Here is a 12186-nt window from a genome sequence, read left to right as displayed (position 1 = left end):
CATCCATGTAGACCATGCAGATTTTATTTTGCAAGTCTTTGAGGACCTCATCCATTACTCGTTGAAAGCTTGATGGTGCGTTTTTGAGACCAAACGGCATCCTCAAGTACTCATAATGACCATGATCCACATTAAATGCGGTTTTTTCGATAGAATTTTGGGCCATTTCAATTTGGTGGAACCCACTGGCCAGATCGAGGGTGGTAAAATATTGAGCACGTCCCAATTTATCCAATATGTCATTAATATTGGGGATTGGGTATCGATCATCTATAGTTTTTTCGTTGATTTTACGATAATCAACAACTATTCTCCATTTTTGTTTACCAGATGAATCGAGTTTTTTGGGCACGATCCAAATGGGGGACGACCACGGGCTACAGCTGGGTCGTATGATATTTTTCTCAAGCATATCGTTGATCTGACGTTGGACTTCTTGTCTGTGAACGTATGGATACCTATATGATTTGGTGTGTACCGGTATTTCATCTGTAGTCCTTATCTCATGTTTGATTTTTGAAGTAAATGTCAACTCATCTCCTGGTTTGAGAAAGATATCCGAATATTCTTTGCATACTCTGATTATAGCGGTCTTTTCCTCTGAATTCATGTGGTCAATGCGAATTAAGTCTGCGATATTCAGGTCGGCTTCGTTTGATACGGAATGGTCATCTGTCTGTCTGTCGGGGTTTGTGAAAGATTCGAGGGTGAATATTTCGTATGTCGAGGATACAAATTGGGTGACAGGTAGGGGTTCAAGTAATTTTACTGAAATCGTTTTATTGGTGGGGTTTTGAATTTCAATCGGGGCATATCCGTTTTTGGCAATAGTCAATATTTGGGGAATAATGAGATTATTCATAGTTCCTTCGATTGTCAAAATTTCGCCTTCGTACACACTCACTGGCAGATTTTTTATCATCTTTTCCAGTGGGTTTACTGAAAAGGAAACACTGAAATCTGAAGGTTGTCTGAATTTGAAAGGTATTTCAGTATTTTTTCCTATCAATTTCTTATTAATCAAATCAATATTGAGGTTCATGTTTATTAAATCTGTCAGTCCTAAAACGCCATCGAAATAGTCATGAAAATCGAATAAGATGAAATCAATTTCATAATCCGTATTGAATTCAGAAAAGGCTGGTATTGAAGCTTGATATCTGACCTTTCGACAACCAGTTGCCGTTTTTATAATGGTATTGAAGTGATATATTTTATCTGGAAATAATTTTTCAATTATCGAAGGTTTGATTATCGATCGAGAGCTTCCCGTATCGATAAGTAGTTTTAATTTTGGGTTTTTGGTTTCTACATATGGTAAGGCATTATTGCATGAGAGATTAATTTCAGCTAGGTCGATTGGTCTCGTTGGCTCGCCGTCTGAAAATTTGCGATTTCGTCAGGGTCTAAAATGTCATCGTTTGAGATACAAGGTGGTTGTTGATCGAATTCATTTTCGAAATTATTGCCTTGATCAGGGCTTTCATCTGTATTGGGGTGTTCGTAATATTGATATTGGTTGGTAGGTTGATCATAAAAATCAATCGGGTTTTCATATTCATTTGAAAATAATTCCTCTGATATGAAATTTGGGTTTTGATTCTGTTGGAAGAATCGTGGTTGGTTTTGGAATTGGTTTGAACCATATTGCGTTCTGAAATTGGTCCTGGGGTTTTGCCGGTATTGAGGAATTTGTTGGTGGGACATCCTAGTGGGGTTTCTAGAAGTAGTCGACATGGGTTCAGGTTTTGGCAGTTGATTTGAAGGAATTTGTTTGGGTTTGAAGACATTTTGAGGGGTACCAAACACTTCTCGATTAGTAGGATATTTTCGGGGTGGTAGTTGCCTGGGTTGGACATTTATTGGTTGATTGGGCCAAATGGGTCTCGGAGAGAAGTTTGGGTTCGAAAAATTGGTGTTGGGATAATTGAATTGTCTCTGTGATTGATTTGGTATTGTTTGTTGAACGGTGGTGTTCGTTGGGACATTGGTCATGTGGGTATGTCTGTTGTTATGAGTATTGAATTTGGTTCTATAGTTATCTTGGGCGGTGCCATATAACTTTTCAAAATTTTCGTATTCGTTCACATACGCCATTGCGTCTTCAAGAGAATTTGGGTTTTTAAGATGTGAATTATTTCTGAGAATACCTGTACATCCAGCAATGAATGTACCAAGTGCAACCTTATCATAATGTGTTATTTGACAAAGTTTCTGTTCTCTACTCAAATTAGAATCATTACTGATTCTCTGTACCACGCTACTTCTAATCAGTTGCAACCTACTTCCGAAACTGAGTAAGTCTTCACCTTTATGAGGTCGACTCCTCGTTAGTTCCAGAACGAGACAATCTATATTCCTACGGTCAGAAAAACACTGTTTCAGAGCATTTTTCAAACTTGCCCAAGTATTGAGTTCTGGTCGATTTCCAACCATGTATTCTGCTTTCCCGATCAATTTTTCCTGGATGCATTCAAAGACATGTTCGTTCAAGGATGCATCGTTGAATGTTTCATAGGTATTAATCAATGAATCGCACCTATCAATAAATTTATTAAGTGTGTTACTGTCACCATCGAAAGGTTTCAGGTTATTAAGTCGAGACTTGAAAAGATCCCAGTTCATTTGAACATTCTGTTGCTGTGGTGGAGCCATTGTTATTATTGGTAATAGTAGTTCAGGTTCGGAATTACTTTCGCTAACTACTGAATTTTCTTGTACTGATAAATTGCCTAGTCTATTCAAAATATCGTCAAGTTCGTTCATGAATCAATATTTAATCAATAATTCTGTATTATTGACTTCAGATTCGGATTTATTGAAATTTCTTAACAAAAATTCACAAAATTGATTTTTTTTTCTTCTTAAATTACTCGTCTAGAATAGACACCGATTTTGTTCGCAATGAACTGCCCTAAATTATCTTCACCGAAATCCTTATGCAGAGGGTTCAGTAAAGGCGAAAAGGAAATTTGGCACTTACAGTTATTTTGGTGGTCCAAAATCTTGTAGTCTCCAGTTCCTCCTCCAATGATTCTTTGTAGCCTCCAGAAGTAGGGTCGTTTCTTGGTCCGTCCGGTACAATCCTCGATGGATCACGATTTTTCGAATTTGTGCTTAAGAAGTAGACACTCCAAGTCGCGAAAAATTACTTTTAACGCACTGCACAAATCCTACCGACTGCGCCAGTTAAATACTTTGAACGGAGAATTGTGTTTTTAAAAAATATTTATTTTATAAATGTACAATTGAAAACGACTTTCTCTATCAAGAGTTACAAATAGAATGAATAAAAATGAACATTAAAATGATCAACGTCGCCTCGCAAGTCCAGATAAGGATTTCTTGGAAAACCGCTGTCAGCAGATCATGTTTCCGTGAGAGCAGCAATCCGTGGGAACGGTCGTTTCATAACTTGCGTTCATGAAAATAACACAACTGTTATAGAATCTTGGGTAGATCGATATGGTGTAAACCGTTTTCTTGTCACCCATACAGATTTCGAGAAAAAAAATTGTTGCAACAATCAGACTCACTTTTTAAAACACCTTGTAGAATTGTAAATAGAAGATGTGCGTTCATGAAAATTACACAACTGTTATAAAATCTTGGATAGATCCATATAGTGTAAACTGTTTTCTTGTCACCCATACAGATTTCGAGAAAAAAATTGTTGCAACAATCAGACTCACTTTTTAAAACACCTTGTAGAATTGTAAATAGAAGATGTGCGTTCATGAAAATTACACAACTGTTATAGAATCTTGGGTAGATCTATATAGTGTAAACTGTTTTCTTGTCACCCATACAGATTTCCAGAAAAAAATATTGAAACAATCAGACTCACTTTTTTAAAAGCCTTGTAAAATTGGAACTAGAAGATGTGCGTTCATAAAAATCACACAACTGTTATAGAATCTTGGGTAGATCGATAAAGTGAAAACCGTTTTTTTGTCACCCATACAGATTTCCAGGAAAAAATATTGACACAATCAGACTCACTTTTTAAAACACCTTGTAGAATTGGAACTAGAAGATGTGCGTTCATGAAAATTACATAACTGTTATAGAATTTTGGGTAGATCGATATAGAGGAAACCGTTTTCTTGTCACCCATACAGATTTCCAGAAAAAAATATTGAAACAATCAGACTCACTTTTTAAAACACCTTGTAAAATTGTAAATAGAAGATGTGCGTTCATGAAAATCACAAAACTGTTATAGAATCTTGGGTAGATCGATAAAGTGAAAACTGTTTTCTTGTCCCCCATTCAGATTTCGAGAAAAAAATTGTTGCAAAAATCAGGCTCACTTTTTAAAGCACCTTGTAGAATTGGAACTAGAAGATGTGCGTTCATGAAAATTACATAAATGTTATAGAATCTTGGGTAGATCGATATAGTGTAAACCGTTTCCTTGTCACCCATACAGATTTCCAGGAAAAAATTTTGAAACAATCAGACTCACTTTTTAAAACACCTTGTAAAATTGGAACTAGAAGGTGTGCGTTCATGAAAATTACACAAATGTTATAGAATTTTGATTAGATCGATATAGTGTAAACCGTTTCCTTGTCACCCATACAGATTTCCAGGAAAAAATATTGACACGATCAGACTCACTTTTTAAAACACCTTGTAAAATTGGAACTAGAAGATGTGCGTTCATGAAAATTACACGACTGTTATAGAATACTGGGTAGATCGATATGGTGTGAACTGTTTTCTTATCACCCATACAGATTTCGATAAAAAAATTGTTGCAACAAACAGACTCATTTTTTGAGATTCTTTGTAGAATTGAAACCAGAAGATGTGCGTTCATGAAAATAACATTACTGTTATAGAATCTTGGGTAGATCGATATAGTGAAAACCGTTTTTTTGTCACCCATACAGATTTCCAGGAAAAAATATTGACACAATCAGACTCACTTTTTAAAACACCTTGTAGAAATGGAACTAGAAGATGTGCGTTCATGAAAATTACAAAACTGTTATAGAATTTTGGGTAGATTGATATAGTGAAAATCGTTTTCTTGTCACCCATACAGATTTCGAGATAGAGATTGTTGCAAAAATCAGACTCACTTTTCAAAACACCTTGTAGAATTGGAACCAGAAGATGTGCGTTCATGAAAATTACAAAACTGTTATAGAATCTTGAATAGATCAATATAGTGAAAACCGTTCTCTTGTCACCCATACAGATTTCGAGAGAAAAATTGTTGGAACAATCAGACTCACTTTTTAAAACACCTTGTAGAATTGGAACCAGAAAATTTGCGTTCATGAAAATTATACAACTGTTATAGAATCTTGGATAGATCAATACAGTGAAAACCGTTTTCTTGTCACCCATACAGATTTCAAGAGAAAAATTGTTGCAACAATCAGCCTCACTTTTTAAAACACCTTGTAGAATTGGAACCAGAAGAAGTGCGTTCATGAAAATTACACAACTGTTATAGAATCTAGGGTAAATTGATATAGTGGAAACCGTTTTTTTGTCACCCATACAGATTTCGATAAAAAAAATTGTTGCATCAGACTCATATTTTGAGTCTGTAAATCTGTGTGGGTAACAAGAAAACGATTTTCACTATATCGATTCACCCAAGATTCTATAAGAGCTGTGTTATTTTCATGAACACATAACATATGGTTCCAATTCTACAAGGTGTTTTGAAAAGTGAGTCTGATTGTTGCAACAATTTTTTTCTCGAAATCTGTATGGGTGACAAAAAAACGGTTCTCACTATATCAATCTACCCACGATTCTATAACAGTTGTGTAATTTTCATGAATGCACATCTTCTGGTTCCAATTCTACAAGGTGTTTCAAAAAGTGAGTCTGATTGTTGCAACAATTTTTTTCTCGAAATCTGTATGGGTGACAAGAAAACAGTTTCCACTATATCGATCTACCCAAGATTCTATAACGTTTGTGTAATTTTCATGAACGCACATCTTCTATTTCCAATTCTACAAGGTGCTTTAAAAAGTGAGTCTGATTGTTTCATTATTTTTTCCTGGAAATCTGTATGGGTGACAAGAAAACAGTTTTCACTCTATCAATCTACCCAAGATTCTATAACAGTTGTGTTATTTTCATGAACGCACATCTTCTATTTACAATTTTACAAGGTGTTTTAAAAAGTGAGTCTGATTGTTGCAACAATTTTTTTCTCGAAATTTGTATGGGTGACAAGAAAACGGTTTGCACCGTATCGATCTACCCAAGATTCTATAACAGTTGTGTAATTTTCATGAACGCACATCTTCTAGTTCCAATTTTACAAGGTATTCTAAAAAGTGAGTCTGATTGTTTCAATATTTTTTCCTGGAAATCTGTATGGGTGACAAGAAAACAGTTTCCACTATATCGATCTACCCAAGATTCTATAACGTTTGTGTAATTTTCATGAACGCACATCTTCTATTTCCAATTCTACAAGGTGCTTTAAAAAGTGAGTCTGATTGTTTCATTATTTTTTCCTGGAAATCTGTATGGGTGACAAGAAAACAGTTTTCACTCTATCAATCTACCCAAGATTCTATAACAGTTGTGTTATTTTCATGAACGCACATCTTCTATTTACAATTTTACAAGGTGTTTTAAAAAGTGAGTCTGATTGTTGCAACAATTTTTGTCTCGAAATTTGTATTGGTGACAAGAAAACGGTTTGCACCATATCGATCTACCCAAGATTCTATAACAGTTGTGTAATTTTCATGAACGCACATCTTCTAGTTCCAATTTTACAAAGTGTTCTAAAAAGTGAGTCTGATTGTTTCAATATTTTTTCCTGGAAATCTGTATGGGTGACAAGAAAACAGTTTCCACTATATCGATCTTCCTAAGATTCTATAACGTTTGTGTAATTTTCATGAACGCACATCTTCTATTTCCAATTCTACAAGGTGCTTTAAAAAGTGAGTCTGATTGTTGCAACAATTTTTTTATCGAAATCTGTATGGGTGACAAGAAAACAGTTTTCACTATATCGATCTACCTAAGATTCTATAACAGTTGTGTAATTTTCATGAACGCATGAAATTCTACAAGGTGTATTAAAAAGTGAGTCTGATTGTTTCAATATTTTTTCCTGGAAATCTGTGTGGGTGACAAGAAAACGGTTTAAACTATATCGATCTACCGGAAAATCTTTAACAGTTGTGTGGTTTTCATGAACGCACATCATTTGCTTCCAATTCTACAAGGTGCTTTAAAAAGTGAGTCTGATTGTTGCAACAATTTTTTTCTGGAAATCTGTATGGGTGACAAGAAAAGAGTTTTCACTTCATCGATCTACCCAAGATTCTATAACAGTTGTGTGATTTTCATGAACGCACATCTTCTATTTACAATTCTACAAGGTGTTTTAAAAAGTGAGTCTGATTATTGCAGCAATTTTTTTCTCGAAATCTGTATGGGTGACAAGAAAACAGTTTTCACTTTTTCGATCTACCCAAGATTTTATAACAGTTGTGTGATTTTTATGAACGCACATCTTCTATTTCCAATTCTACAAGGTGTTTTAAAAAGTGAGTCTGATTATTGCAACAATTTTTTTCTCGAAATTTGTATGGGTGACAAGAAAACGGTTTTCACTATATCGATCTACCTAAGATTCTATAACAGTTGTGTAATTTTCATGAACGCACATCTTCTGGTTCCAATTCTACAAGGAATCTCAAAAAATGAGTCTGATTGTTTCAACATTTTTGTTATCGAAATCTGTTCGGGTGACAAGAAAATTGTTATCACTACGTCAATCTACCCAAGATTCCATAAGACTCATGCGATTTTTATGCACGCACATTATCTGGTTTCAATTCTACAAGTAGTTTAAAAAGTTGGTCTGATCGTTTCAACAATTTTATTTTCGAAATCTGTATGGGTAACAAGATAACGGTTTTCACTGTGTTGATCTATTCAAGATTCTATAAGAGTTGTGTGGTTTTCATGAATACAAGGAATCTCAAAAAATGAGTCTGATTATTTCAACAATTTCTTTTTCGAAATCTGTTTAGATGACAAGAAAACTGTTGTCACCAAGTTGATCTTCTCAAGAAACTATGGAAGTTGTGTGATTTTGATTGACGCACATCATCGGATATCATTTCTATATAGGATATTGGAAAGTAAGTCTAATATTTTCAATTTTATTTTTCACTGAATCTGTATTGTTGATGAGAAAAGGATTATCAACGCCTTAATCTACTCAAGACTATAAAAATGTTGAACATCAAATAGTCTTAATAATTTCACGTTCAACCTATAGTGAATAGGTATTTCCAGCCACAGATATTAGTACGGGTGCTAATAATTTTGTATCCCAACCACAGATTTTTATTTTCCTCTACGTCGGCATGTGTGGCCAGAAATCTGTGGATAACTTCACGCCAATCTGAAAATGCTATATCACTAATCAGATCGTATCTCACCAATCATCAACAATAGGTTGCCATAGAAGGAAACAGCTCACAATATTTGAAATATATATGTGGAGTGCCACAGGGCTCTATTTTGGGAGCCCTTTCGTTTGCTATCTACACATCTCAACTTGCAAAATGTTTAAAATTTTGTAATATACATTTGTATGCAGACGATACCCATTTGTATTATAGCTTCTCACCTGAAATGATAGATAATGCGTGTACTCAAATCAATAGTGACTTAAAATTATTTGTGAAAAATGCTTCTGATCACTGTTCAAATATAAATTGTAGTGAATCCAATGTTATTGTTTTCGGACCGAAAGGCCCTAGAAATGATATTTGCAAATCTTTGAAAGTAGTAGTGAATGATCATTTACTTGGGGTTGTCCCAGAAGCCAAAAGCCTGGGCATCATTTTAGATAAGGACTTGACATTCGAAAGCCAGGTTAATCAGTTTATTCGGCGTGTATTTCATTCGCTCAAAATTATATATGGACACCGAAATTTCCTACCCACGAAGGTGAAGGCGAATTTGTGCGAATCATTAGTTTTATCTATATTCAATTATGCTGATGTTTTGTATGGTCCATGTTTAACCAACCAATTCAAGAAAAAGATACAAAAAGTTCAGAATTCTTGCCTACGGTTAATTTTTGGTATAAGAAGAAGAGAAAGAATATCACATAAACTGAAGGATACCGGCTGGTTAGATATGAACGACAGGAGAGGGTTACATGCTGCAATTTTGTTTCACAAAATAATTAATAGTAAAGTGCCGTCTTACTTACACCAGGAAATCACTTTTAGAACTGATGTGCATAATATTAATGTAAGGTATAAAGGCCGACTAACTCCGCTATCCTTTCGCACAGAGTTCTTTAGAAGGAGTTTCAGCTACCAGATATGTGCAATTTATAATGACATTCCCGAGCCCATGAAACGAGATGACTCCAATCATTTCAATATCAATTTCAAACGATTCTTATTATCTTCAAACCAATAATGACCCAATAGCTACCTATCTATTACAAATCTATAAATAGTCATAATATTTTAAGATATACAAAAATTCTTTTTGTTCATTCCGTTGCGTACTAGGCGACATTTTTGAGGTTAAGTGGAAGAGCAATTGAATGATGACTTGTCATCATGTAAACTGAACTTCGCCTTCTATATATATTTAGTATTGAATGTGTAGAATTAGTTGAAAGACACGCCAGATGAAGCCATTGTATGGCGAAACACGTGTTGCGTTTTTGTAAAACAATTTAGTGAAAATCTCACAATAAAGTGTTTTTGGAATACGTTACCATCTAGATTGTATACATCTTCACACTCAGAAATATTGAATGTTTCCGATAAAATAATCACGTCTAAATCGTTATTCAGTTGACTCAAAAATACTACTACTGAGTTTATCTATATTTTTTCTAATACTCCTCATATTCTATTGGAATATTTTAAGGGTTCTGTTACAGTCTATGTCAGTTATGATATTGTTGAGTTCTATAATATGATCAATTCCAAGAGTGTTTACTGGTGCATGATTACAATATCTCATAAATTCTTTCATAGTTCTGAACAAGTTATAGATAGAGATGAGTTGTGCAAAGATAGGAATTGGAAATATATGTGTAACCTACCTTTTTACGAGATAGCGTACTGAATAACCTCTACCTAATAATATATACACATTCACATGCACTTATAAATTATTCAACATTCATATATCCGAGTACAATATTAGTAAAGGTGAAAGTTACAAGAAGTAATAACTTAATCGCATTATTTTTCACCTGTTATTTGTTACCTGAGCATGTTCTGGGTTCATCTTGTATTATTTTCTGGACTAGATTTTCAATTGTCGTGGTCTTGGATCTTCTATATATTCAGAATAAACTTTTGTTGTGGTGTACTATGAAACGAGTTCAATTTTTATTGGACAGTTTTCTGATTTTCCTAGGGGGCATTCGTCTGCTAAATCGTTATTCTTCAATTCTATACCTACAAGATCCTCAATATCCCTACACAAATTTTCTGGTGTAATTCCTTTTTTTTTTTATTAGGTCCAAATGTCAAAATATTCTTCTTATTTTGGGCTCCTTTGAGGTATTCTTATTCTTTTTTGAGTATATCGTTTTCTCAATTTTCAGAAGAAGCCTAGTTTCACTAACTTCAGTACAATTTTTTATTTCAGTACGATTTTTCAAGTTTTTTTTTCATTCAAAATAACCGCATCAACTTCGGGGGGTTATTAGCGGAGGTGAAATCGATTACAATACTGATGAAATTGAAGAAAAAAGAAAGATTGAATGTCTTTCAAAAAATGAATAAGATTTTCAATATTCTTCAGCTCTAGTGCTCGACCGAAATCACCGGATAATTTTGACTGACGTCTGTTCTCTTCATAAGCCGAGCACTCGTTGACGATGTATTCAACACTATTTATCTGATCACAATATATGAATTTTGCAGGATCTTCTATTTTCACATCAGGTGTTGGTGCGTTAATCTGGTGTGTCCGATTCTTACACGGGAGAGAACAACTTGATATCTTCTTGAGATTGAGTAGTAATTCTGAGGGGACAAGCCAGGGGTAATCTCTTTCAACTTATTATTTTCTAAGAAGGTCCATCTTTCTTTCCACTCATTCATCATGTGTTGCTTGAATACGAAGTGGTAGTCTTGATGAGGAATTTTTTGGGTACGGTTGGCGAGAGGGTTTTGGAGCATGCTTGCCTAGCTAGTTCGTCTGCTTTATCGTTGCCCACAATTCCTGTATGGAAGGGAATCCAGATTATTTCAATACATTTATTGCTCTGAGATAATTCCCATACTTCTTTTTTAATGATATGAAGAATGGCATTCCGGGGGTAAAGTTGCTTGATCCTTTGGACAGCACTGAAAGAGTCAGTAAGAATCAAAGAGTTTCCTTCTGGTTCTCTACAGTGGATTGAGGCTTTGGCTATTGCAGCTCCTACTCCATCTGATGTTTTAGACGCGTCGGTGTAGATGTGATTGTAGTCCCTATAGTTGAATTACAGTGCAGAGAATGCTCTTTGGATTATGGCTGGAGTAGTTTGATTTTTCGGATATTTAATCAGATTGGTGTTGCACTGCGGGAGATTAATTGTCCAGGGAAGTGGAATATTCGAATTTAAGGGGAAAATGTTAACAGGATCGATTGGGTTGTTAGGTAGTTTGGATAATCTACAATAGAGGGGTAACGGGATTTTGTCATTTTGTGCAAAGAGGTGGGTGAATCTATCAGCAAAGATGTAATGGTGAGCAGTGTTGTTCCTGTTGGATGATATTCTTGCTGCGTTTGCTAGGATCATGCTTTCTCGGCGGAGATCTAGGGGTGGTTCATTGGCTTCCACAAGAAGGCTCTCCACGGGGCTGGTGCGAAATGCACCCAGGGCGATTCTGATAGCAAACTGTTGTATCCCACTAAGAGTTTTGAGAAGTGATGGTTTGGCAGTAGAGTATACAATGCATCCGTAGTTCAACTTGGATCTAATTGAGGCTCGATAACAGGTCAGTAAGGTGTTACAGTCAGCTCCCCAAGAATGATTTGACAGTACTTTCAATAGGTTCATCGCTTTTTGACAGGAGAGTTTCAAATTTCTTATATGTGATTTCCAGTTGGGTCTTCTATCGAGGGTCATTCCAAGGAATTTTATTTCTTCAACATATTTCAATTATTGGCCATTCAGGATCAGGTCAGAGGAAAAGAATTCTG

The sequence above is a fragment of the Leptinotarsa decemlineata genome, unplaced genomic scaffold, assembly GCF_025532065.1.
Source record: "Leptinotarsa decemlineata unplaced genomic scaffold, Ldec_3_MD MMD2_tig00078363_RagTag_RagTag, whole genome shotgun sequence".
Classification (NCBI taxonomy): Eukaryota; Metazoa; Arthropoda; class Insecta; order Coleoptera; family Chrysomelidae; genus Leptinotarsa; species Leptinotarsa decemlineata.
Note: the sequence above shows the minus strand (reverse complement) of the source record.